General features: G+C 47.5%; 1 protein-coding gene across 10 annotated transcripts in view; it reads right to left on the bottom strand.

Moving 5' to 3' along the window:
* The window catches only part of HTR2C (5-hydroxytryptamine receptor 2C), a 220955-nt gene extending 210383 nt beyond the window's left edge, over positions 1 to 10572 (bottom strand). For 6 of the 10 annotated variants that reach the window (XM_077308337.1, XM_077308339.1, XM_077308338.1 and 3 more), the window contains exon 1: positions 9588 to 10012. The gene's annotated coding sequence lies outside the window, so the exon portion shown is untranslated. Of the gene's footprint in view, positions 1 to 9469; positions 9541 to 9587; positions 10023 to 10252; positions 10383 to 10487 lie in introns of those variants that run through there. The other 4 variants (XM_077308341.1, XM_077308340.1, XM_077308346.1 and 1 more) reach the window with 4 other exon arrangements.
* Positions 10573 to 24654: the final 14082 nt, after the last annotated feature.

The raw sequence follows: 24654 nt of genomic DNA, 5'->3' as shown, positions 1-24654 counted from the left end.
CGGTCAGGACAGTTTTATCAGTGCTGTGGTGAGCCCAAGGTCACCCAGCTGGCTGCTTGTGAAGGAGCACGGAATCATATATTGGAATTGTAAGCTGTGTTGAGCCCCAAAGGAAAAGTGAGGTATAAATATTTTAAGAAATAATAAAATCCCTGCTTCACACGCAGAATTAAGCTGAACCATATCGTGGTGCAAATCACACCATCCCGGCATGGAAGTGGCAGCAGGAACATGCCAGCAACAGTATCACAGAGCAATTCCACCACTCCCCAAGTCCAGGAACAGGGAAGCAGGCCCCAGGGGGGAGCTGGGGAATCCCCTGGTTTTACAGCCCATTTCCAGGCAACAGAGATAATTCCCCCTGGAGAAACTGGCTGCTTTGGAGGGTGGGCCCCATAGCATTATACTCCACTACGGTCCCTCTCCACCGCAAATCCCACCCCCCGCCCAAACTCTCCAGGCATTTACCAACCAAGAACTGGCAACCCTATCCAAGAATGATACTACTACTACCTCTGACTACTCAGACAAGTAGCATCTGCCTCCGAAACACTCCTTGCACAGAGCCCATTTTGTATGGAGAAACTGCTGCATTTCCTTCCAATCACCTGACAAGGATCAGCCTGTTCCAATGGGATGCAGAGGGCCAAACTGCAGCTCCCGATCCAGTTTTGTGTTTGTAAGCGACAGAATCCACCTGCCTTCATCGAAAAACAAAAACAGGTTGATACTGCCCTCCTATCATAGAGGTCAAAGGAATACCTCGCACAACAGATTTTGTCCTCTTCACTGCAGCCATTTAAGTATTCACGACTGAAATCGGTATCTGCTCTTTTCTCTCCATTTTTCCACTTGATTGAATCTTTGTCACTCCATTTTGACTCCAATTGCCTTACTGATGAATCATTATCGTGTTCTTGCCTGGTTTTCCTCCTACTTGATGCTTTGTTTAGGGAGAATTGCCCTTTTAATTCACCTGTAAAGTTCAACACTATTCTTTTCAGCAATAAAAAAAAATGGCCCCCTCTGTGCTTGTGCTTGTCCGCCAAGGGAGAAAGCAGCTCCCTGCTCTGATGTAAACAGAACTCCCTGGAAGGGGACTCGCTTTGATATTGCTGGGATGCAATTTGCACATATGCCTGATATAAATACTTCTTTCACCTTTGCACACAAACATGTGCAACTCACTCGGTTATCTTTTATTTAGGATCTCCTGGGCAATGTAATTTGACCACCTGTGGTCATAAAAAGCATCCCACTGCTTCCTGAGGCTCATCTCACCCCAAAATAGAGCCACTTGCAAATTTCACTGAAAATAATAGGTAATAATAGGTTCCATTCTCACTTGTGTGCACATGCTGCAATAGGGAAATGCAAGCAAAACTCCGTTTCATATATGAAACAGAGGGGCTTTCTACTGAAAGATATTTGGGGCCCCTAGAAGTGCCTGTCCCAAAGGCCAAATTTGGCCTACTGCCTATACTTACGCAGAGACCCTCTATTTTCCTATAGGATAGATCAGAGGTGGGCCGGTAGACTGAGGGGCTGCCCCCTGCCCTGTTGAAGCCATCCTGGTCCAAGTAAGAATAAAGTTGTGTGCTCTGGGTTGGGAAGCACTTGAGGATTTTGTGGGTGAAGCCCAAGGAGGGCAGGAGTTGGGGAGGGGAGGGAATTCAATTGGGTCTAATGCCATAGAGTCCACCTTCCACAATGGCCATTTTCTCCAGGCGAACTGAACTCAGTGTTGCTTGGAGATCAGTTGTAATCATCGGGAGATTTCCAGCTACCCCCTGGAGGTTGGCAACCCTAAGTGAGGGGCAGCCCTCCCCTCCGGCAAGGAAGACAGGAGTTGCCACCGCTGAATGTGGGGCTGGCTGCAGCTACCACTGCTGTCAGCACCCATGCAGGGAAGGAAAGGAGACACACTGTTCGGCTGCGCCCAGCATAAGGGTGATTGGGGAAGCTTTTTCCCCTCCTTGGGGAGGCAGCACCAGGGCAGACTGGGGGGCAGGGCACTTTCCCAGCTTGACTTCCACATCTAAGCCTCAGCCACCAGCACCTCCAGATGTTCGTGGACTACAATTCCCATGAGCCCCTGCCAGCATTTGCTGGCAGGGGCTCATGGGAATTGTAGTCCACAAACATCTGGAGGACCACGGGTTGACTACCCCTGCTCTAGGTGGTGGCAGAGGCATGCATGGCTTGTGTCCATGGCCATGTGGCTACTGTTGGCTCCAGCACAGAGCCTCAGGCTGTGCAGCCAGTGTTGCCACTGGACACAGTGCAGAGGCCTGGGGTGTGAAGTGCCACCACTGCTTCTAGCTGAGTCAAGCAGAGAGCCCTTATCTTTGCAGTCAACACCACCACTGGACCCAGTACTGCTCCCTGGTGGCACCACCACCACAGGTAAGTGTGTTCTCTGGGCTTGTGCAGAGAATGCTGCTGTACTGTATTGTACCCCTGGTGTATCTTGTTTTAATTTTCGGGTTATTGAGCACACCTGGGGAGCCCCCCCCCAGTGTGTAGCATAATCCATTTAGCCTCCAATCTGTAAATTTGGATATCTGCAGATCGCAGCCATGAGTGGCTGACAGCATACAGATTCCCCTTGAAATTAACAACACTCAGTAATTTGCAAACATCAGTGGTCAACAGTTTAGCAGATTTGTAACTAGCATTTACTGCTTAGCAAAGTATTGCTGATCTAGCCCCCCCCCAAAAAAAAAAGGATTGAAAAGACAGTTATCCATGCAAACTAGTCCCTCCAGTCCCAATCTATTGGCTCAGGTGTTGATTTCATAGACACAGTGGCTCCTAGTTTTCATGCAACTGTTCTCTGCAACTGTCAAGCAAAAAGGTGGATGCTTGGCTTACATGTGTTGGCATACAAGTAGTGCTGCCATATGGAGAAGAGACAGTCGAATGCTTACCGCCCAGCATTAGAGAGCACAGTCACTGGGCTGGCTAGAGTGAAGCCAACTTTTCTCTTACATCCCACTGACAACAGGAAACCGTGTAGACCAGCAGGGCGGGAGATTGGCAGACTCATGTAAATATGACTGATGAAAGTTCTCCCTCTTCCACAACACCAACCAGAATCCATTGTGTTCCCTCAGTCACATTGTGCACTGTGATCAGCAAGACAGAGGGTTCTGCCACATGTGAAAATTCGATCCTCCTTTTTGCTCTAATATCCGCTGGACGCAATGGTGTGTGCAGATGGCATGAATCCCCCATATGTGGATTTTCTCTGCATGTTCCCCTTGTGCCCTCCACCATCACTCCTACAAACAGCATGCTATTTGCCAAGGTTTTTGAAATCAGTGATTGACATATCCCTATAGGAATACTATAGGACAATAAAGGTAGAGGTATCCCCTGTGCAAGCACCGGGGGTCATGTGTGACCCTTGGGTGACGCCCTCTAGCGTTTTCATGGCAGACTCAATACGGGGTGGTTTGCCAGTGCCTTCCCCAGTCATTACCGTTTACCCCCCAGCAAGCTGGGTACTCATTTGACAGACCTCGGAAGGATGGAAGGCTGAGTCAACCTTGAGCTGGCTGCTGGGATCGAACTCCCAACCTCATGGACAGACAGCCTCAGACAGCATTTCTGCTGCTTACCACTCTGTGCCACAAGGGGCTCTTATAGGACAATAGCTACTTTAAAAACAGCAGGGAGGAAGAAACAGGGAGCAGGAAGAGATACAAGAAGGAAATGAGACTGGACATGGATGGGGAGATGCCGACATATGCCCCTTTCCATCCATGCAAATCCAAAACCTACTTTGAGAATTTTTTCTGCCACTTCATGTGTCACGTTAATACTTATGCTAGGATTTTGCTTTTTCTGGCCAGATCCAAACTTCTGTCTTGTTCATTGAATGTCACATTTTGTTGACTGTAATCCACCTTGAGTCCCATTGAGAATAATGCAAATTGTCCCTATAAATAACACAAATAAATCAGCAACAGTGGAGCTGAGAAAGACCTAGAACGTGGGTGACTGCACAATGATGTCATGAAGAAAAATAAGCGGGAGAGCAACCACTAAGAAAGTACAGTGGCCCAGAAGGCCCAATTCCGTTCAGGAGTAACTGTTGTGTATGTGGGCATGCGGGCAGTCCTACAGAGAACCAAGTACATGGTCCGCGGTAGGATCAAGTAGACCTGGATCACACGACCACCATGGCAACCAGTCAGTGTAAATTAATCAAGGGTTCTGAGCCAATGGCCTGCCGCCATGGCCAGCCCCATTGTTCTCTGTTAGTATATATGTTGGGGTCTGGGGGGGAGGGTTACCAGAGTGAAGTCTTGGTTCTATTTGTATCATGTACGTTCACAATTAAAGAGAGCTGCAATGATTCCAGTGTCACGTGGTTCTTGAACCCACTTTTTTTACAACAACAACAGTTCTTTTAAAAGCTCAAGCTAGGATCACAGAAGTTGAGAGGGAACTACACACAACATGTCATTTTGCCCTTGGGGAAAGAGAAATGTGGAAAAACCTCAGACAGCCAGTGTCAAAGAACAAGCAGAAAGACTGGTTGTAAGTACAGAGTATCCCCTCACTCCATTGCCCTCTCTGCATATCCACCACCTTCTTGCTAAACACAGTGCCTATCCAAAGCGTTTATTGATAGGCTATAAATACAGACCTGCTCCCCTCCCGGCTTTCTTGGATTGTCTCTTGACAAACACCTCCCTCTGCCTGACAGACCTGTAAAACTGGGCTGTTTTATCTTTACCTGCCTCAAGTTTAATAGGGAAGGAGTAGAATCCCAGAGAATTGTCTCCCATTTGGAACGAGAGAAACTGTGCTGGTAAGAACGCATTTGTCATTGGACCCAGTGGAAAACAAACAATCAAAAAACAATGGAATGATTCACTTTAATGATGAACAAAATGAAATTCCTTTCAGAAAAAGAACAAACACAAACTGTGGTGCTCACATGTCCTTGTTCATGGCTAGGGACAAAAAGATGCTTGCAAAACTGATTGCCTAGAAATTCAACCTTAATATTTCAAGTCTGAAAATGTTCTGAGCATTACTCAGAATCTTTTTTTTTAATGGCAGAGGTGAAACTTGCCTCTAGGAATTTTAAATACCTTTGCAGCCCTTCTCAGATTAGCATCCCACATCGAAAATCTGGCACCCATCCCTGCCTTGATTCTAGGCTACTGATTCCTTTCCCCCACCGTGGCAATTGCTCTCCTTGTTCTGCAATGTCACAGGGCCCTTTTGAAAGACACTCAGAAAATGCACACAGGCAACTCAGCATGATTACTGATGAAGTGAGACTCAGCATAGGTGCATGCCCATCAGGAGCCTGACCCAACAGCATGTACCTGTATCAAAGGAAGAAGAAGAGTTGGTTCTTATATGCTGTTTTTCTCTACCCGAAGGAGTCTCAAAGCGGCTTCCAACCACCTTCCCTTTCCTCTCCCCACAACAGACACCCTGTGAGGGAGGGGAGGCTGAGAGAGCCCTGATATCACTGCTTAGTCCAAACAGCTCTACAAGAAGGAGTCTCAAAGCAGCTTCCAATCGCCTTCCCTTTCCTCTCCCCACAACAGACACCCTGTGAGGGAGGGGAGGCTGAGAGAGCCCTGATATCACTGCTCAGTCAGAACAGCTCTATCAGTGCTGTGGCTAACCCAGGATCACCCAGCTGGCTGCAGGTGGGGGAGCACGGAATGAAATCCGGCTCACCAGATTAGGAGTCGGTGCTCCTAACCACTACACCAAGTTGACAGCCTTTAAAACACAGATTGGCACATGTTACCTTTGCTTGGGGTTAGCATAGTTTCAGTTGAAAAACATCCTGCTGCCAGAATGAAATGGGCGGGGGGGCAGGGGGGGGTAAGCAAAACCAAACACCGCAGCGTCTGGAGTTCACTAGCTTTCCATGCTCCAATTTCTGACAGTTTTACTGGATAGCTCAATGAGATATTAGATGTTTACTGCAGGTCATGACATACGAAGCACCACTATTTTCATACCACAGAAGTGCAGACTAGTAATTGCACCATAGAAGGGAGGGAGGGAGGGGGTTGTAGTCAACGTGCATGCAGCTCAATGGCATATTTTTCTCTAATGGTTTGTAGGCTGCCCCAATGCCAGCATGGTGAAGTAGTAAAAAGGTTGTGGCCTCTAATCTGGAGAACCTGGTTTAATTCACCACTCCTCTTCCTCCACATGCAGCCAGCTGGGTGACCTTGGCCCAGGCAGAGTTCTCTCATAGCTTTCTCAGCTCTCACCTACCTCACAGGGTATCTGTTGTGGAGAGAGGAAGGGTAGGTGATTGCAAGCAGCTTTGAGAAGCAGGAAGCAAAAAAAAAACACCCTAATGTTTGCCTTTTTTAAAAGAAGTGTGGTAAATGTTGACAGAATCTTTAGAGTTAATGATCTTCCCTGCAAGATGCACAAGACTGATATGAAGAAAGCACCACAGCTAATTTGTGGACAAACCTAGGTTGGAATGGAAAAGAAATAATTAGAGCTCCCCTCCCCACAAAAAAGAAAAGACAGAGCCACCTGCCTGTAAGTGGATCCAAGGTAGACAACACTCAAATTCCACCTACAAGAGAGGCAAGAAACACCAAGATAAACTCTGAGCAGAAAGGAAGGACAAGATTCCAACTCCTGTTGACCCTCCAGCCAGTGGATGGGACCATGCTGAAGCTCAGACCATCCGTATGAAATGCACAAAGTCTGCCTTCCTGATGTATAATATCAAATGTGTATTATTTTCTGCTTAGAAGGTTTCACTGACTATCTTTCCTGCAGGTCTCTAAAAAAAAAGGGGGGGTGAACTGGATGGCTTACCTAAAGCCACTTAACACTGCCCTGCCATCCAACACCCTGCTAAATACATTGAAGTCAGTGCTTATAAGGGGCTAACTCTGTCTTGGAGGGAACTGTAGGATTTTGTGGCCAAGGAAAGATTTGAACTGACTGCCCATGATCACAATCACTTGGCAATTTCCACTGCTCAGTAAGCCCCTTCAGCAGCCAGCTTCTACGCATCCCAGCAATCAAATGCAGCAAGAGTGGAGCTTAAAACTGCAGGGGTGCCTTTTAGAGAAAGGTGGGGATGATCCCACCCCTTTGTTTCAAACCACATGCAGCTGATCTCCAGAAGCACTAGCATCTGTCGTGAGGTGCACAAAATGTGACCACAACCGATTGAGGGTGTATGGTGGGGGTCTATCCTGAATGTACCCAAGAGCAAGCCCTGGGCCCTTGGTTCATCCCACCCCAAACCTGAACCTATGCTCCTGGCTTAAAATCGATTGGCTTCTTGGCCCAAGGACAGTCAAGGGTGCCCCCTTCACCACTTACACCTTTTACTTCTGGTGCAGCATTTATTTCTGCCCACACACCATAACACTACAATTTAAACTGTCCTCCCCAATAACTCAGCAGGATAAATCTTCAAAATGGAAAATAAGAGATTGGGGGGGTTGAATTCTGCCACAGAACTAAAAGACATCAGAATGTTTATCTGGGGACGGCACAGGCTTTGCGTGCGGAAGATTCCGTCCTCCTGGCATCTCAAAGGTTCTCCAAGATTCATCTGCCCAAGACCCCACAGAACAGCTGCCAGGTAGACGAGACAAAGCTAAGCTATACAGACCAAGCACATAAGGCAAGCCTACACAACCAGGGATTTCCCCCCTTCTCTGCAGTTATTTGCAGAAAGGTACCAGAGTGTGAAACATTAGAAAAGGGCCATCCGGTGAGGACTCATTGCCCCTCCAACAAGCTGCAGACCATCACAACTCCAGGGCTCTCCTAAGTGGCTGTTGTTGGCCTGTCCAGTAAGCTCCGGCTCCTCTGAATTCAACACCGCAAGACCAGTCGGAAAGGAACCACCATGCAGATGTACAATTCCAGCAACGGCGCCAGCGTGTGTCAACAGCCACAGAGCTTTGCACATTCTTATGCCACTCACAGCTCTGCCCAATTAAAGGAAATCACTATAGCTATTTGCATCTCTTAGTATCTGAGCTTTAGGCAGAGTCGACATTGTATGGGGGAAGCAGGGATGCTGCGGCAGGAGCCACGCAACAGCATCGTTGCCCTGCTGCGCTGGTCAAGGAAGAGAGAACAGCCAGTCCCAATCTGCTTCTTGGCTCCTAAATGATCTCCACTTGGTGCCAAACTGCATCATATTCCCCAAGAAGGAGCTCCATCATCCCCTTCTGCAAAAGAACTGTCAAAGACTCCCCCTATCCCCAGGGATTCTCTCCACCTCCACACTATTCTTGTTGAGGATCGTAGTACTAATACATTACACTCAGAGTGCAAGGAGTGCCCAAAGCTCAGGGGCAGGGCACACGCACAATACCCCAGAGAGACCTAGAGCCAAGGCGGTGTAGCAGTTAAGAGAGTTGCCTCTGGGTCTGCACTCACGGTGTGACCTTGGGCCAGTCTCTCTCTCTCTCCCGCTAGCCTACCTCTCAGGGTTGTTGTGAGGAGGAGAGGAGGACAATGTTGCAAGCTGCTCTGGGTCCCCCCATTAAATAATAAAGAAAATAAAGCTAACACCCACTATGACCTTGGAGGGGGAGTCCCAACTCTGCTTACAACGACTCCAAACCGGACCCACGATCAGCCACCACAGACCGAACAGTTCGAATTCGGAGCTTTGCACGGCGGGCGCCGCTCCAAAGAGACAATTAAGTAGCACTCGGAAGGGTCGGGGGGGGGGGCGCTCGGCGGGGACGAGCCCTGCGGTGCCTACAGCCCTCCTCTTGCGGCACCGGGAGTCCTTCCTCGGGCAGAGGCACCTGCTGGGACCACCCATCGGCTGCCAAGCGGCCAGGCTCGGGGCTCTACAATCACAGACGCGCCCGGCCGTTCCGCACTCAAGCCCGGCTGTCCCAGCCCCGAAGAAGCCCGCTTCGGCGATCCGGCTGCAACGCCGCGCGGGCCGGCAGACGCTCGGAGTCGAGGGCTTCCCGGATCACCTTCCCCAAAGAAGACCCGCCGGGCAGGACGGCAGGAAACGCGCCCTCTGTTTGCGCGCTGGGGGAGGCATCAACGCCGCCGAGGCTTCCGTCCCGGCTAGCAGGGGGGGAGAGCTGGCTGCAGCCGGAGCGTCTGGGCGCCCCACCGACACAGGCCGGCAGAGAAGCCACAGGTTCCTTAGCGCCCGGGGGGGGGGCGAATGAGCCCCCGACAAGCCCGCCCGCCCGCTCCGCCTTTGCTCCAGCGCCGCTGCACTGCACGGAGCGGAGCAAAAGCGTCCTTGCCTCGCACCCGCCAGGCACGAGGTCGCCACGCCAAGGCGCCCCCCAGCCCAGCCCAGCCCCTGAGAGCAGAGCCCGCCAGCCCTCGGCTGCTGCCCCAAGAGAGCGGGCAGGCCGGTCGCTTCCCGGGGCCAGCGCAGGATGCCGCCGCCTCGACTCAGCCCCAGCCCCAGCCCGCGGCACCCGCGCGGCAGCGTTTCCCCGCCAGGCACCTCTCCTGGCCGAGGCTCGGCTCCCTGACCGCCGAAGCAGGCGAGTTCCGGCCGCCTCCGCAATTCCTGCGCTCACGTAGTAACCCCCGCGGTAGGAGTAGGAGTCGGAGTAGCCTACCTGGCAGGTGTGCGGCGGGTCGGGCGGGCAAGATCCGGGGCGGGCTCCACTGGCCATGGCGCTCCCCAGCCGCGTGCGGCAGCCCCGGGCGGGAAGCGGCGTCTGCGGCGCCTTTCCTGGAGCGAGCGGCGGGCAGCGGGGCGAAGCTGGCCAGACGCGGCTTCCCGCCTGGCCAGCCAGCCTCGGTCTTCCTGCCGCGGCGCGCTGCACCGGTGTGCCCGCGGAGGGGGCTGCGGGGCGCGGAGCGGAGGAGGGCTCCGGAGGGCGGCTGCTCTCTTAAAGGCGCCTCGGCCGAATACAGGGCTGCCGGCGGCCCTCCGAAGCCAGCGGGAGCTCAACAGGTGAAGCGGCTGCCCAGCCGCTGGCCCTCCGGGTCACCAAGGCGCCACCAGTTGGCTTCCCGCCTGCCTTGTAGCTAGCTGGGCAGACGAGCGTTCGCCTGTCTCCAGCGACCTGCCCGTCTTCCTCGGATGTCTGCCTTGAATAAACAGGGTTGCCAACTGATGGGGGTGGGCCTGGCCAGGTTCAATTGCCTGGCGAGGCACAAAGACTTTTCACCCCAACCTCCGTTGTGAGAGGGGAGGCTGCCACCCGAGCAATGGAAGAGTTAGCCAGCTTGATGGCAAAAGCGGGGGGGGGGGGGGGCTGTGTCTACAGGACTGTACCTTCTGGAGCAGCAGGGCAGGTCAATCCCCATCAGGCCAGTCTCCCATCCATGCACCAGAGAACTTTTAAAAACACAGAGCTTGTTACAACCCCAGCAAAGAGGAACCAGCATGTTTTGAAGGAAGCTTCTGCACATGCTCAGAGAAACTTGGGGAGTGCCCTACTTAAGAACAGGAGAAGAGCCTGCTGCTCCATATATTCCAGCATACTTTCACACAGCATGTGACCACTTACCTGGTGGGCCCCACAAACAGGGTCCTCCCCTGCTGCTTCCACCCCTCCACGCAGGAATTCAGAGGATCGATGCCTCTGAAGATGAAGGCTCCCTTCAGTCACCACCGATGGGCCAGTCCTACATTTATTCCCCCTCCCGCCCCCCCATAATGGCAACTTGCCCCAACAAGGCGTAGTCAGTGAAATGTCTTCAGGCATGGTGGTGATGGGGATTCTCTGTTTAATTTTTCTATTAAAGGCTACTTGAAATAAAAGGATGAGAAGGTTGAAAATGGAATCGTAGTCCTTACAAACAAGAAAGGTCTCTGGAGTTAAGATGCTCAGGCTCTTCATGGACATGGCGATGACTCTAAACACCATGCGAGATAAATAGAACCTCCATGTTCAGAGGATGTTTTTGGAAACTCGGTGTTGGAAGAGATGAAGAGCCTTGATCTGATCTATGGGGGTGATTTCTCTGCTTTTGTGCCAGGGGCTAAGCTCAGCCCCTAGGTAGAGTTCTCCATACCCCTTTACTTACCTTCCATGCCATAAAAGCCAAACCTATTCATTTTCTGGGGCAGACTACAGTTAAAGGTACAAAGGATGACTGCCTTCTCTCTCGTGCACACACACAAACATAATTCTTTTAAATTGAATTAATGCATCCTAAGTAGTGAAGGATTTTATAATAACTCAATGTGGTTTTTAGTAATTAATATACATTTCAGAAAGGCTTCAGTGCTGCATTTCGGATTACAGCATTCTTTTGGTCAAGAGAGCTGTGAAGAACTAAGCTGGAGAGCCAGTATGGCACAGGAGTCAAGATTGTCAGCCTATCTAAGATAGCCGCCTGAGCTGAAATCTCCACTCTGCCATGAAACGTGGTCAGTCAGTCACACACACTTAGCCTGCCCGACCTCACAGGCACGTTGTGACGGTAAAATGGAGAAGGGGATATGAAAGCCCTCTGCCTGTGGCCTTCAAGCAGTTACGTTGAAGTTTTCTCTTTGTGCATAAGAGCTCGTACGTGGCTCAAGCTGTCTCCCTGCGCCACATTTAGGGTGGAGAGCCTGAAAAGCAAAACAAAAATCCTGGCTTTAGAAACAACCTGACTTTTAGAAGGTTGAAGCTTTCCTCGCAACTTATCTCCATGCTGAAAAAGCTTCCTTAAGGCAGTGCCAGGAGATTGGGCAATATATGGAGAAACTCTGACTGCCTTGCGTTCAAAAGGTTGCCAGTTCAATCCCCAGCATCTCCAGTTTCCAAGATCAGGTGATGTGAAAGACCAGTATCTGGGTCCTTGGAAAGCCACAACCTGTTAGAGCAGAATACTGGGCTGAACAGAGCAGTGGCCTGACTGTCTGAGGCCGCTACATGTGTTCAAAGCATTCCTCTCTCTGATGCCTGCAGAAAGGAACACAGACAAAGACATTCCTGAAGGTTGCAGTCTTATGCAAGCTCACTCGGGAGTAAGCCCCAGTGAACACAGTGAGACTTACCTCTGAGAAAACATGTTCAGGATTGAGCTGCTTGTAACTCTAGCGGCTAGAGGCAAGCCTTGTTGTTGTTAAGGCTAACGGCACACAAATGATCTCAGGCACACACAGAACCTGGAGGCTTTCCCTCTGTTGCCACTCTGAAAAACATCACCCGAGCTCCCCCTAGCCCAGGGAATGAATCAGTGAATGCTGGCAACTCATTCAGCAATAAAAACAGTCATTTGCATGCAAGAGAGAGACCCTTCGGCCGACTGGTTAGGGGCTTTGCTTTCCGCAGTTCTGTTTAATTTGCAGAAAGAGCAAGCCAGAAGATTTGCAAATATCCCTCCTGTGCACAGCTGCCACTGACTGGCAAGTGGGATCTTGTGAAAGTTTTCAGTGTTTAAAAGGATGACAGACAGAAAAGAGAGAACGGTGGGATGGGTCACTCTCCTTACTCTAAACAGAGTTAGAGTCAGGTTACACTTTCAAAAAGTCTTTCCTGCGAAAGCACTGAAGAAACTCTAGCAATAAATAAGGCAGTGATGAGCCACGGGCCGTGGATCATTCAGTGCAGGCCTCATACCCATACTGTCTGTCACCATCTTCAAAAAGCTTCCTAAACTAAGGGTCCCCTTAGGCATCCCCTTGTGGGCTTCCTGGCACCCTTTTGCTTCTTTGACAAAGCCACTGATCTGTAACATAAAGAACCAGCCCTGGTTTTCTTCTACTTCTCTGGAGGCATCCCCCTTGTGTCTGCACATCCAGAAACAGCGACTTCCATCCAACAAGACTGCTTGGCCTGTAACCCCCAACACTGGGAATGCTACGCAGCACAACAGTCACCTTAGAAACCCAGCTGTCTGTGGTGGCCCAGAGTGTTTTTGCCCATCTTCAGCTGGTGTGTTGGCTGTATCTATCCCTGGGTCAGTCAGCTCTAGCCACAGTGATCCATGCCTTAGTTACATCACACTATTGCCTTGGGCTGTTCTTGGGTCTATCCTTGAAGAGTGTTCAAAAGTTGCAGCTATTGCAGAACACGACCACTGGACTGCTGGTCAGGGCGAGCTATCGGGAGCATGTCACTCTGATACTGCAGCAACTACACTGGCTGCTGATTCGTTTCCAAGCCCAATTCAAGTTGTTAGTTTGGAACTTTAAAGCCCTACATCAGGGGTAGTCAACCTGTGTTCCTCCAGATGTTCATGGACTTCAATTCCCATGAGCCTCTGCCAGAAAACGCTGGCAGGGACTCATGGGAATTGTAGTCCATGAACATCTGGAGGAACACAGGTTGACTGTCCCTGCCCTACATGGCTTTGGAGTGGTGTATCCAAAGGACTGTGTTCTCCTGCACATTCTTGCACAGGAATGAAGATCACAGGCTGTCCCAAGAATCAACAAAGCTCATTTCATGGGTACATAAGAAATTGCTGTCTTGGTGGTATCCCCACAATTATTAAACAACTTTTCTAGGGAGGTGTGCCCGGCCCCCTTCCTTTCACGCTTTAGGAGGCATCTGAAGACAGTTTTATTTAGCATTTCTTTTGGTTATGGTCTGAAATCCAGGGTCCTGGGGCAAAGGCAAGCCACCTCTCTGAACATTTCTTGGATTGAAAATCCCATATGGTCAACATAAGTCAGCTGCAAGTTGATGGCACTTTCCACCACCAAACTGTGGTTTTAAATACTGGTTTATGCATTTTTTAATGTATATATATATATATATATATTACATATATTGTAAGCCACATTGAGCTCCATTCAGAAGAAAGGCAGCTAATAAACATTTTAAATCAGCTATTCCCAACCAGGGCCCATTCCGCACAAATAGGATAATGCACTTTCAATGTGCTTTGGCAGCTGGATTTTCCTGTGTGGAACAGGAAAAAACTACTTCTAAAGTGCATTGAAAGTACATTATCTATTGTGTGCAGAATAAGCCCAGGTTTATGTACTACTCTGGAACCCCAGGTGGGGTTACTCTAGTTGGAGGAGATTTAATTGTGTGTGCGTACATATGCATACACACACACACACACACACACACACACACACACACACACACATACAAATACCAGTGTGTTTTTCTCCTTATTTGGACAGTTTGACTCACTCCCTTCCCTAAAGAGGCTAATAATGGATAGAGGTCTTTTGGGATTTCTGCAGTGACTTTGTTGAACTTACATACAATGGAAAAGGAGTAGGAGGGAAGAGCTGAATTCTGCTGCAATCCCCCCATTGTTGTTGTTGTTATGTGCGAAGTCGTGTCCGACCCATCGCGACCCCATGGACAATGATCCTCCAGGCCTTCCTGTCCTCTACCATTCCCTGGAGTCCTTTTAAGTTTGCACCTACTGCTTCAGTGACTCCATCCATCCACCTCATTCTCTGTCGTCCCCTTCTTCTTTTGCCCTCGATCACTCCCAGCATTAGGCTCTTCTCCAGGGAGTCCTTCCTTCTCATGAGGTGGCCAAAGTAGACCCCATTGGCTCTTCCCATTTCCCTCCTCTCGGAATTTCTTCTCAGAGCCCCTCCAGCAGAAAATAGTTGGAGGAAGCTTGCTGCAATCAAAGACATTCAGATATCCAAGCAAGAGAGGTCGATTTCCAGCGCTACAAAATCCACCTCCAAGGCAGGTGTTTGTTTTTTGTGAAGGCCTGCTTCCCATCCTCAACATTGTAAGAGTACCTATAGATTAATGCCATAAGTTACCCAGGACAAAAGGATGGGGAAATGGGCTGTAAACCAGGCAACCTTGCTCAGTTAAGCTGCAGAAAAGGGAAGGATTTAGTCATAAATAACTAATGGTTATAAGTCAGGTGCTGAGTACCTGTGCCTGTGAGGCTTTTAGTATCTGCAGACTGTCAGCTGAAGGAGAACTTTCTTCAGCATTCAGCAACTCTTTCAGACTTATAAAAACATCTTCCATTAAGTACCCTGATATGCTTAAACTCTGAGTAGTTCTTCTCCCCAGGATAAGTTCAGGTTGGAAGTGAGAGAGGGAATACTGGGCAAGACTGAACAGTCTTTCTCTGTTTGTGTTTGTGTGTGTGTGTGTGTGTGTGAGAGAGAGAGAGAGAGAGAGAGAATTTGGCATTCCAGCCTCCATCCCTCCTCTTTACAGAATTTGTCTCACTTTTAAAACAAGCAATTCCCAGATTTAAACGCTCATTTTAAAAAACTGATGGGGAAGTAAAACACAGAACAACTGGTGTAGTGACCAAGTAGAATGCAGGAAGCATTCCACCTGAGGGGAAACCAAATAGGTTTTCGGTAGACTGTGGGGGGGGGGGGCTTACTTCCCATCTCAGTTTTTCCTCAGATGACCTATATATAATTACTCTCTAGGTCCCCCATGAGGATTTTCAATCTACTGTTCTTTGAAAGGTCTGTGCTTCGAACTAAATTCCCAAGCGTCCAATTCAGAATGAGGCCTATGGGGAGAAATGGCAGCGGTAGTCAAACTGCGGCCCTCCAGATGTCCATGGACTACAATTCCCTGAAGCCCCTGCCAGCATTTGCTGGCAGGGGCTTCTGGGAATTGTGGTCCATGGACATCTGGAGGGCCGCAGTTTGTCTACCCCTGGCTTAAATCTTCAACATACCCTGTTTTCCAGAATAATTGCTTTTGGCCCCACTGCAGAAACCTAGATGTGTCAGTATAGGTGAGTTTCCTCAGGGGGTCAAATCTTTCCCCAAGGAAAAGGTCTGGGAGGAGAAGGCAGAAACCCTTTCTTGTTGCAGTCCATATCTGGTTCATGTTTGCCTAAGAATTAAATTCCCAGTGGGAAGCTCCAGGAGCACACCTCAGCTGAACACCTGTGGCTAGATGACAAGGAGGTCATGTGATGTATAGTTCAGCAGGCCAGGTGAAGCACACCTATCCTGAAGCCCTAGGTAACAACATTCATGCATGCCCTTCCCACACCACTTGCTGCTCCTCCCTCTGTTCACAAAACCGCCTCTGCAAGAGGAACCACAATGGGACCCCCCTTCAGCAACCCAGAACTACCACCTCCTTTCCCCTTTCTCTTTCCCTACAGCACAGCTCAGCAGTCAAAAATGCTCTCTGAAAGCCTGGGGGCGGGGAAAATAGCATATGGCTGCTGCACACTGTTTTGAAAGTGCAGCTTAGCTCTACCCTCTCGCAGGAGTGGCAACAGGAGGCATGTCCACACACATACGCATTCTCTTGCAGCCACTCCAGAAACCCTGGGTCTTCCCCCCCCCCCCCCGCATCCATCTGGGAATACAAGAATGATGCTCACAAGGAGGACTATGTCATGTGGATGTTGACCCTTAATGTGAGGGTTTCCCACTTTCATGTGTGCGTGGGGGAGATTTCCATGTGGAAGCAGCTAGATATAATGGCTACTAATGCTGTTCTGGAAAGAGGCAAGCTGAGTGGTGATTGGTCCCAGTAGGCCAATGAAGGAACCCTTTGTGTCTTCCCTCTCCCTCTGATACACTCATATGTGGGCTAGAGGCGGGGCCTGCCTGACCGATGCTTTAAGGCTGCATTTGACATGACCCAGTTTCCTCAGTCACGACAGCTGCTTTGCTCTGGAATCAGAACAAGCACCACTTCCTATCATTTCTTCCTTTCTCATCCCAAACCTCAACTTTGCCTCCTTTTTCTGCATTGTGTTTCCTAGAAAGGCAGGTCGAAGCTGTTTCTTCATCCCCTTTTCATAGGATCACCACAGGTTTTACAAATCTGATTTCTACATGAAATAGTCCTTGATTATTTGCAAGCCCTGCAGTTACAGGAGTATGTGGTGTGGACTTTTTTAAGGATCAAGGTGCAAAGCAGTTTATGGCCTTACAAATGCAGCTGAAATGCAGCAAAAATGCTGCCATTTGCGGGGGGGGGGGGGCAGCCTGATGTGCAGAACCCAACTGGTGAAGCTTTCCACATAGAGAGAAAAACCCGCTGCATACACAAGACATCCTTGTTAAAGATGCAGATAACACAAATGCCACATGGATAATTTTCTCTGTATAAAATACAGGAAGTTCCAAGATTATGCCTCCATGGCATTGTGCCCATTCTGAGCATGATTCAATCCATCCCCAGGGCATTCCAAATAGGCTTTCCCCCACTAAATTTGGGTAAAGACTCCAGGCTGCTGAACAGCTGCATGGTGCATTCAGGAATGTGAGTCAAACTTTTGTCACACAGAGTTGCCACAGATGCTGTGTATACAATTGACCTGTCTCCTGTTTCTGCCCATATGTGTGGTAGCACCATGCCTACTGTTAAGAAACGTGCCAGAGCAGTTCGCAAATGGAGTGCCTCTCGCTTGGAAGGCAAGAACAATACTTGTTCTTTTGATTCCAAATCTTTTCATTCTTGTTGGGATACGTGGGCATTTTGCTTTCTAAGGGTGTTAGGGAAAGTATGATGCTGCTGCATACAGGCTGAGAAGTCACCATTTGAGCAATGGGATAAGGCAGGGGTAGTCAAAATGCGGCCCTCCAGATGTCCATGGACTACAATTCCCAGAAGCCCCTGCCAGCATTTGCTGGCAGGGGCTTCTGGGAATTGTGGTCCATGGACATCTGGAGGGCCACAGTTTGACTACCCCTGGGATAAGGTAACATTCTAGCAGGCCTTATGGTAGCCATCTGGAAAGGTGAAGGGAGTACCCAATTCTTTTCATAGAGGTTTAAGGAATGGAAATAGGTTATCACTGTCCCAAATGGCGAGAAGCTTCAGGGGGGCAGCACTTTTCCAGGTTGGTTCACATTGGAAGACAAAACACTGGAGTCTTATGGTGCCTTTGCAGGAGAGGGTGGTTTCTTTTTTTAGCCCAATGGACCGGAGGCTCTTATTGTATTGTGGAGGAATGGCTAACAAACTGCTAAGGTCTTAGTTGAAGTTGCCAAACGGTCTGTAGGAAATGCATCTTGTCCTTTTAACAGAGACTTAAAGTGTGGGAATGAGTTTTTTTTCTGGTGTACAAGTAAATAATATCCAATTAAGCCTCTATTAAAGGGACAGTGCATCTTCCTCCAGGCCAGTTGGCAACTCTAAGCAATTTATCTTAGTGCTGCGGGGGAAGGTTTCCAGATTTTATTACAGTTCCTGCACCTATGCCTTATCAGTAACTTGACTGCAGAGATTAGTGGATTACACTTGTATCCCTGTGTTGCAACAACGTTTGCCTCTTGCCTCCTGCTGCTACATCGCTATTAAAGGCACAAGAGTAGAGCGTGTCAATTTTTTATGGTTAATTGGAAACCGTACCAACGTGTGTGAAAGAATGTGAAATACTCCGTAGCAGCTGGAATACTTGCCTGTGTAGAGATCTCCTTGAGCCTTGCTTTGTACAGCATACCTGGTTTATTCCCCAAACGTACTTTCTCTAATCTAGTGTCATATTGAAGTGCAATTATTAAAAAATGCAATTCAAGTGGACTCAGCCACTCAGAGGGAAGCAAAATCAAATCTCTGAGTGGATCTGAGAAAGGATGCAGGGGATCTCACAATACCTTGGAGTCCCACTGCCTGGTGTAATTATTTTGGGTTCCATTCTCTGCTTCAGCTAGCTACTTGTCAGACCACATGGTCTCACTCAGTGAATACCGCTACCAAGAAATTAACGTCAGACATAGTAATGGGAACTTGACTGCATAAGGAAGAAAAACAGCCATTTCTGCACGATGTTTGTTTATTCAGGTTGCTACAAATTCTCCTCCCTCTTGATGATCTTTCCTGGAGTCTTCAGATTATTGCAGAGCTCAGCTTCCACAGCCATAATAATTACAGAATGGTATGGTAAACTGGCCCATAAGCATAACTGCTATACACAAAACAGAAAATTGGACTCAGGCTCACTTTCTGGGTTTGTCTCTCCTTTCCTGCCTCAAGCCTTTAAAAATGCGATATTTACATTTTCTTGTTTGTCTGTACATGATACTTAGTTTAGTGTCCTAATAGAGAATAAAGTTATAGTAAAACATTCTACCTGGTAAGATCAGGGCCCTGTGGGACCTCCGCATCTCCACAGTGCCTCTAAGACAGAACTATTCTGTCAGGCTTATGGTTGGGGCCTTCGGGTACATTTAATTATAACTAGCCTGCCTGCCTGCTTGCCTGCCTACCTGTATCTAGTCAACCTTATTGGAGAGTTGACATTGCTATACATTTCCCCCTTCGCTCTCCTCAGACAAAATGCAGACCCTGGCAAGCCAGGTTATATTTTAATATATTTAATATATTAAGTTATATATTTTTGTCTTTTAGATTTTTAGAATGTATGTAAAATTGTATATGCAATTTTTATGGAATTATTAAATTGTATATTTTTACTTGATGAAACCCACCCTGAATTCGCAGGAAAGGGCAGGCTAAACGTTTGAAAATTTAAAAAATGCATAAAAAAAGAAGTGTGGGCAATTTTATAAAGGCTTATAGTTCTAAAGTCTGTGAAAGTATTAAGGCCACCCCCCCCCCTTTCTATTGCCTTGTTTATTGTATGTGTTCTAATTTTGTCATCAATTATTATAATTGTAACAATTATAAATCATAATTTGGTCTCAATCAGAAAAGCGGATCATAAAAGAAGTAAATAAATGTTTGTCTTAAATTTTAAAAAGAGATCCTTCACATTTTATGAGTTACCAGCCAGTCGGTCCCTTCGTGCTCGATTCCACCGCAAATAACAGTTTTATTAAGGTTTCACTTTGGAAGAATTGGGTGGGTGCCTGTTTACCTGCAAACTGCTTCAGCCGTTCTTAACAGGGCATATTTGCACAATCTGCAGAGGCTGCCTTGCTGAGTGACAACCAGCAACTCACCCTCTAAACCTGGCAAAATCTCCTTGCCCTTAAAAACGGCCAACCAAAGGACATAGCTTCAGTAGAGATGACATGGACTTTCACTAAACAGGAAATCTCTGTTCAATTTGGAAGGCCCAATACCATGGAAACTACCGTAGAAATTTTGAAAGAAGGCTAAAGGCACCTCATGCTAAAATTAATGAAATTTCAGGTGTGGGGTGCTATATCTGTACTGTACCATCACTGTTGACAGCCCACATCAGATACAGCCGACAACGACTCAGGTTAAAGTCGTGTTGTTTTCAGATAAAACCAGAATAAATCAAAGCAATCACAAAGAAGAACAGAGGTGGGACAGTCCAGCAGGCGTTTTCTCCACACTCTGTCATGGCTGATGGTTTAAGATCTGTCAAGAACTCCTCCAGAGAACCTTCTCTATCAGCAGAGAGTGGCAAGAGAGCTTAAAATCCATCCATGTTTAATAATCTTATTACTCAAATAGCAGTACAAAATGAGTTAGAAATTGAATGGATGCTTAGGAATGGGGGAGGGAACACAGATTAATTTATTTTCTTCATATATACCATGCCTTTTCCCCAGTGGGAACCCAAAAATCCTTGCAACACCCATCCTGTGTGAAAGAGATTATGCTGAAACTAAGTGACTGGCCCCAGATTTGCCATGCAAGCTTCCCTGGCAGGCTGTGGATTTCAACGTGGGTTTCTCAGTTCCTAGTCTAACATCCCTAAATGCTACACCAACCTGTTTCTCATGCTTTTGTAACTTCTGGACAGGATGTGTGGAATGCAAGTTCCCTAAATGACTTTATGGAACCCATCAGTCAAGTCTAGTCATTCCACATGCTGCCCCCCCCCTAATTGTACAGTGTCCTTAATAGAATAACAAACCTAAGCAAAGATTGCAATTTAAAAAATGGATGCAGAAAAAAGCAGTCATTCCTTCCTAACCTACATTTTCTCAAGAGTATACATAGATTTGGGCATCTATACACAGTTAGCATCAGTTGATATCAGCTGAATAAGAGCCATAATTTTTAAGTTCAGAAGGTTTTAATCTATTTATAGGAAGAATCTTTTCTACAGAAATGATGTTACTCCTTAAGCATACTGGCCTCAACAGCAAAAGGAAAGAGATTCCTCCCCCTAGTACCCTGGATTTTTTAGGCTTGACAAGGCTGACAGCCAGGCAGTCTGGCCTTTAATTTAGAGGGAAAGTTCCTGAAGGGGTGCTGCTCTAAAGGACCACGGCTGACCTGGAGCAAGCAGAGCCAAGTCCAAGCTGTTCTTCCAGCACCTCAGGGGGGCCATCTGGCTTGGAGTCTTCAGCAGCAATAAGAATCAGTGTCAGCTCACCAATTATCTCTTCCTGCTCTGACACTCATTTGTAGGAGAGGTTATGGGTTAGGGAACACATATCACTGGCCAGATCTGAGCTGAGAGGCCCCTACGTTGCTGTTAAGGGCTGCTCAGCTTGACTTGCTCTTAGGCGATTGTAATTATAATTATTAATTGATTAATTGGCGGATTAAATTTATGTAACACCCTTCCCTTACGGCTCTGGGCAGTGTACATCTAATATTAACATCTGTTCCACGTAATATATTTCTGGTAAGGCCTTGGAGGAGGAGCGTGTCTCATGGCTTAAGTGCCACTTAGCGCTTAACACCCACTCAGGGCGGTTGTCCTGCCCCTAAGTGCCTCCTCCTCCAACCAGCTTGCATATCTGTCCAGCACCCAGCCAATCACCTTCCATCCCCCACCCAACCACTTTACTGTGCTCTGGTTCGGCCTCACTTAGAGTACTGTGTTCAGTTTTGGGCACCCCAGTGGAAGAGGGATGTAGACAAACTGGAGCGTGTCCTGAGGAGGGCAACAAAGATGGTGAGGGGTTTGGAGACCAAGACGTATGAGGAAAGGTTGGGGGCGCTTGGTCTGTTTAGCCAATGAGCCGATTGAGAGGGGATCTGATAACCAGCTTCAAATATTTAAAAGAGCCATAATCATGCAGAGGATGGAACAGAGTTCTTCTTTCTTGCACCAGAGGAACAGATCAAAACCAATGGGATGAAATTAATGCAAAAGAAATTCTGTCTAAACATCCAGAAGAAGTTCCTGACAGTCAGAGTGATTTCTCAGTGGACCAAGCTTCCTCAGGAGGTGGTGGATTCTCCATCTTTGGAAATTTTGAAACAGAGGCTGGATAGCCATCTGATGGAGAGGCTGATTCTGTGAAGGCTCAAGGGTATGGAAGGTTGCAGTGGATGAGCGATAGGGTTGTGAATGTCCTGCATAGTGCGGGGGTTTGGACTAGATGACCCAGGAGGTCCCTTTCAGAGAGTGACAGAAACCCAGCTAAGCCAATGGGAATCATGGGTTGTGGATAGGATCAGTTCTGAATTGGGAAATATCTGAATTGGGAAATATCTGTAGATTTGAGGGTTGGAGCAGAGTTTGGGCAAGGGAGGGATTTCAGTGGCGCATTAGTATAATGCCATAGAGTCCACCTGCAAAAGCAGCCATTGCCTCCAGCAAGGTTACCTGAAGAGGAATTATAATAGTGGGAGACCTCCAGCCATCACCTGGAGGTTGGCAACACTAGTTGTGGAGGTGGGAAGTACAGGTGAGTTGGTATCCTGTCATCTTGAGAGAGAACCCTGGCTTATTGTTATTTTTGAATTTAAAAGCTGTGATTCTTTTTTTTTAAGGTCTTGTTTCTTGTTCAAGAAACAAGCCAGCTTGGTGTAGTGGTTAGGAGTGTGGACTTCTAATCTGGCAAGCCGGATTGATTCTGCACTCCCCCACATGCAGCCAGCTGTGTGTTCTTGGGCTCTCCACAGCACTGAAAAAGCTATTCTGACCGAGCAGGAATATCAAGGCTCTCTCAGCCTCACCTACCTCGCAGGGTGCCTGTGTCATATAAGAACCAACTCTTCTTCAAATGGAAGTGTCATGTCCTAAATTTAAAGCCCATTTTTTTCAAACATTCTGAGATAGGGCAGGGTACCACCTTCTCCTCCTACTGCCCTGCCCACAGTTAATGGGGAAGTCCATTGGGACTCTTCTGCCACCCACCCCCAATCCTGCTTTGTAATACAGAGAGCTGCTGAGAAATGTTTTTTTTACAACTCCTTCCTTCATTATGCACAATGCATGAAAATGTTCCTCCAGAGGTTTGGCCACAAACTTCCTTTCCTAGTCCTTTCTGACTGAGGGATAACATGAATCGGGGACCATTTCCTGGGTTCATTTGACTGACAAATGCCTGAGGCTTTCCCCTGATCTTTAAATATACATGGAATCAAATAAATCCTCCGATGCCACGACCAGAATGTGTAACGCCATGGTGCTTCATCCTCCTTTTTTTATTTCTGTGATTACAACTGAGCCACAGGATGAGGAGACACCTCTGAAAACTAATCAATACACCCTGGAGCTTGATGGGAAAGGACAGCTGTGTGTGTGAGCGACGTGTCTGCTCAGATGGAGTTATCCTGGTAATTTCTTACAACAGCCGGAACACTCTTGAATCAGAAATGCCCAGGACCTGTTTATGAAGGGATTCAGAGCAGACAGAGGGAAAGAAACACGGGTATCTAGGCCATACTGTGCCAGCCAAAGAGATTTTGAGGAAAAGAGAGCCAGAAGATAATTCTTAATGACATTAAGGATAAGAATGCCAGTTTATTTTGCAAGCCAGGCACCTGTGCTTTTAATAGCTGCATGATATGCAAAAACTCAACACTTCCCCCTCTGCCAGTAAGTCCCACTTGTTGAGGCTCCAGCACAGGAATGGGTGTTCAGCTTGGTTAAATTTTTTAAAGACACCCACATTTTGCAAGTACCCATAAGAAGATAACTGTGTGTGTAGAACTCCCTTTTAAAGAGTGATTATAATTAATAGACATGGCAAAGTTTTTAAAGTCATATTGCATAGGAATTTGGCTTTTTAACTATAACTGTGTCTATATTTTGTATACCAGTTTAAACAATAAGGAATCTTTTGGAATCCTGTCCCTTTAACAACAATACAAAATCAGAGTCCTGTCCCAGTTACGTAATATGCAGAAATGGGCCACTGAAACTTTTGTAGCATAGGAGTAAATAATAGCACCTGGCAAATAACATCCCATTAAGCTTCACTTAGGATTTTTTTTCTCCAGAGTCTAGACAATTGGCATCGCTGGGCATCTTAGTTTTACAGCAGCAGAAACATTCATGAAAAGCCAAAGAATAGGAAAAATATGATGATGGCTGAATCTTTATTAAGGTTGAATTATCTTCTTCAGTGACTCTTATTTTCAATAAAAGTGATTTTTCTGTTAATCAAGTTTCCAGAGTTTTTGTCTAATATTATCAAATCAAACCATTGGTTCTTCACTTTCAACTGACATGGGGATCCTGTGGTCACACATGGTTTGGGGACCCTGTGGGCTCTGATCTGATTTGATAATACTAGACCAAAAAAATTGGAAGCTTGATTAAGTGTCACTGAAGAAGACAATTCAAAAACAAGTAAACTATCTAGGAACCTGTTTTGACATTAATAAAGATTCAGCTATCATCAGTTTTTTCTTCTCTTTGGCTTTTGATTCTGACTGACGGGTCATTCTTCATTCGAAACATTCATGAAGGCAGAAACCGCTTTTGCAACCAGTTTAGGACAGTATGAAGTTTGGTCATTCTATCTCCCTGGACTCCATGCATACAAGGATTCTCTCATTCACTCACCCAGAAATGAATTCTCTTCTTTTATCCTTATTTCCCCCCGCAAGCAACCACACAGTACTCACTCTTTTCCTTCAAGCCTAACAGTGCATTCCATTGACGTCAATGAGCCTCTAAGGTTGTCACTCTACTTAGAAGTACACTGCGAATGACTGGGTGACAGATAGTGGTGTT

Source organism: Paroedura picta, chromosome 13 (assembly GCF_049243985.1).
Source record: "Paroedura picta isolate Pp20150507F chromosome 13, Ppicta_v3.0, whole genome shotgun sequence".
Classification (NCBI taxonomy): domain Eukaryota; kingdom Metazoa; phylum Chordata; class Lepidosauria; order Squamata; family Gekkonidae; genus Paroedura; species Paroedura picta.
Note: the sequence above shows the minus strand (reverse complement) of the source record. Positions and strands in the feature narration are given on the sequence as shown.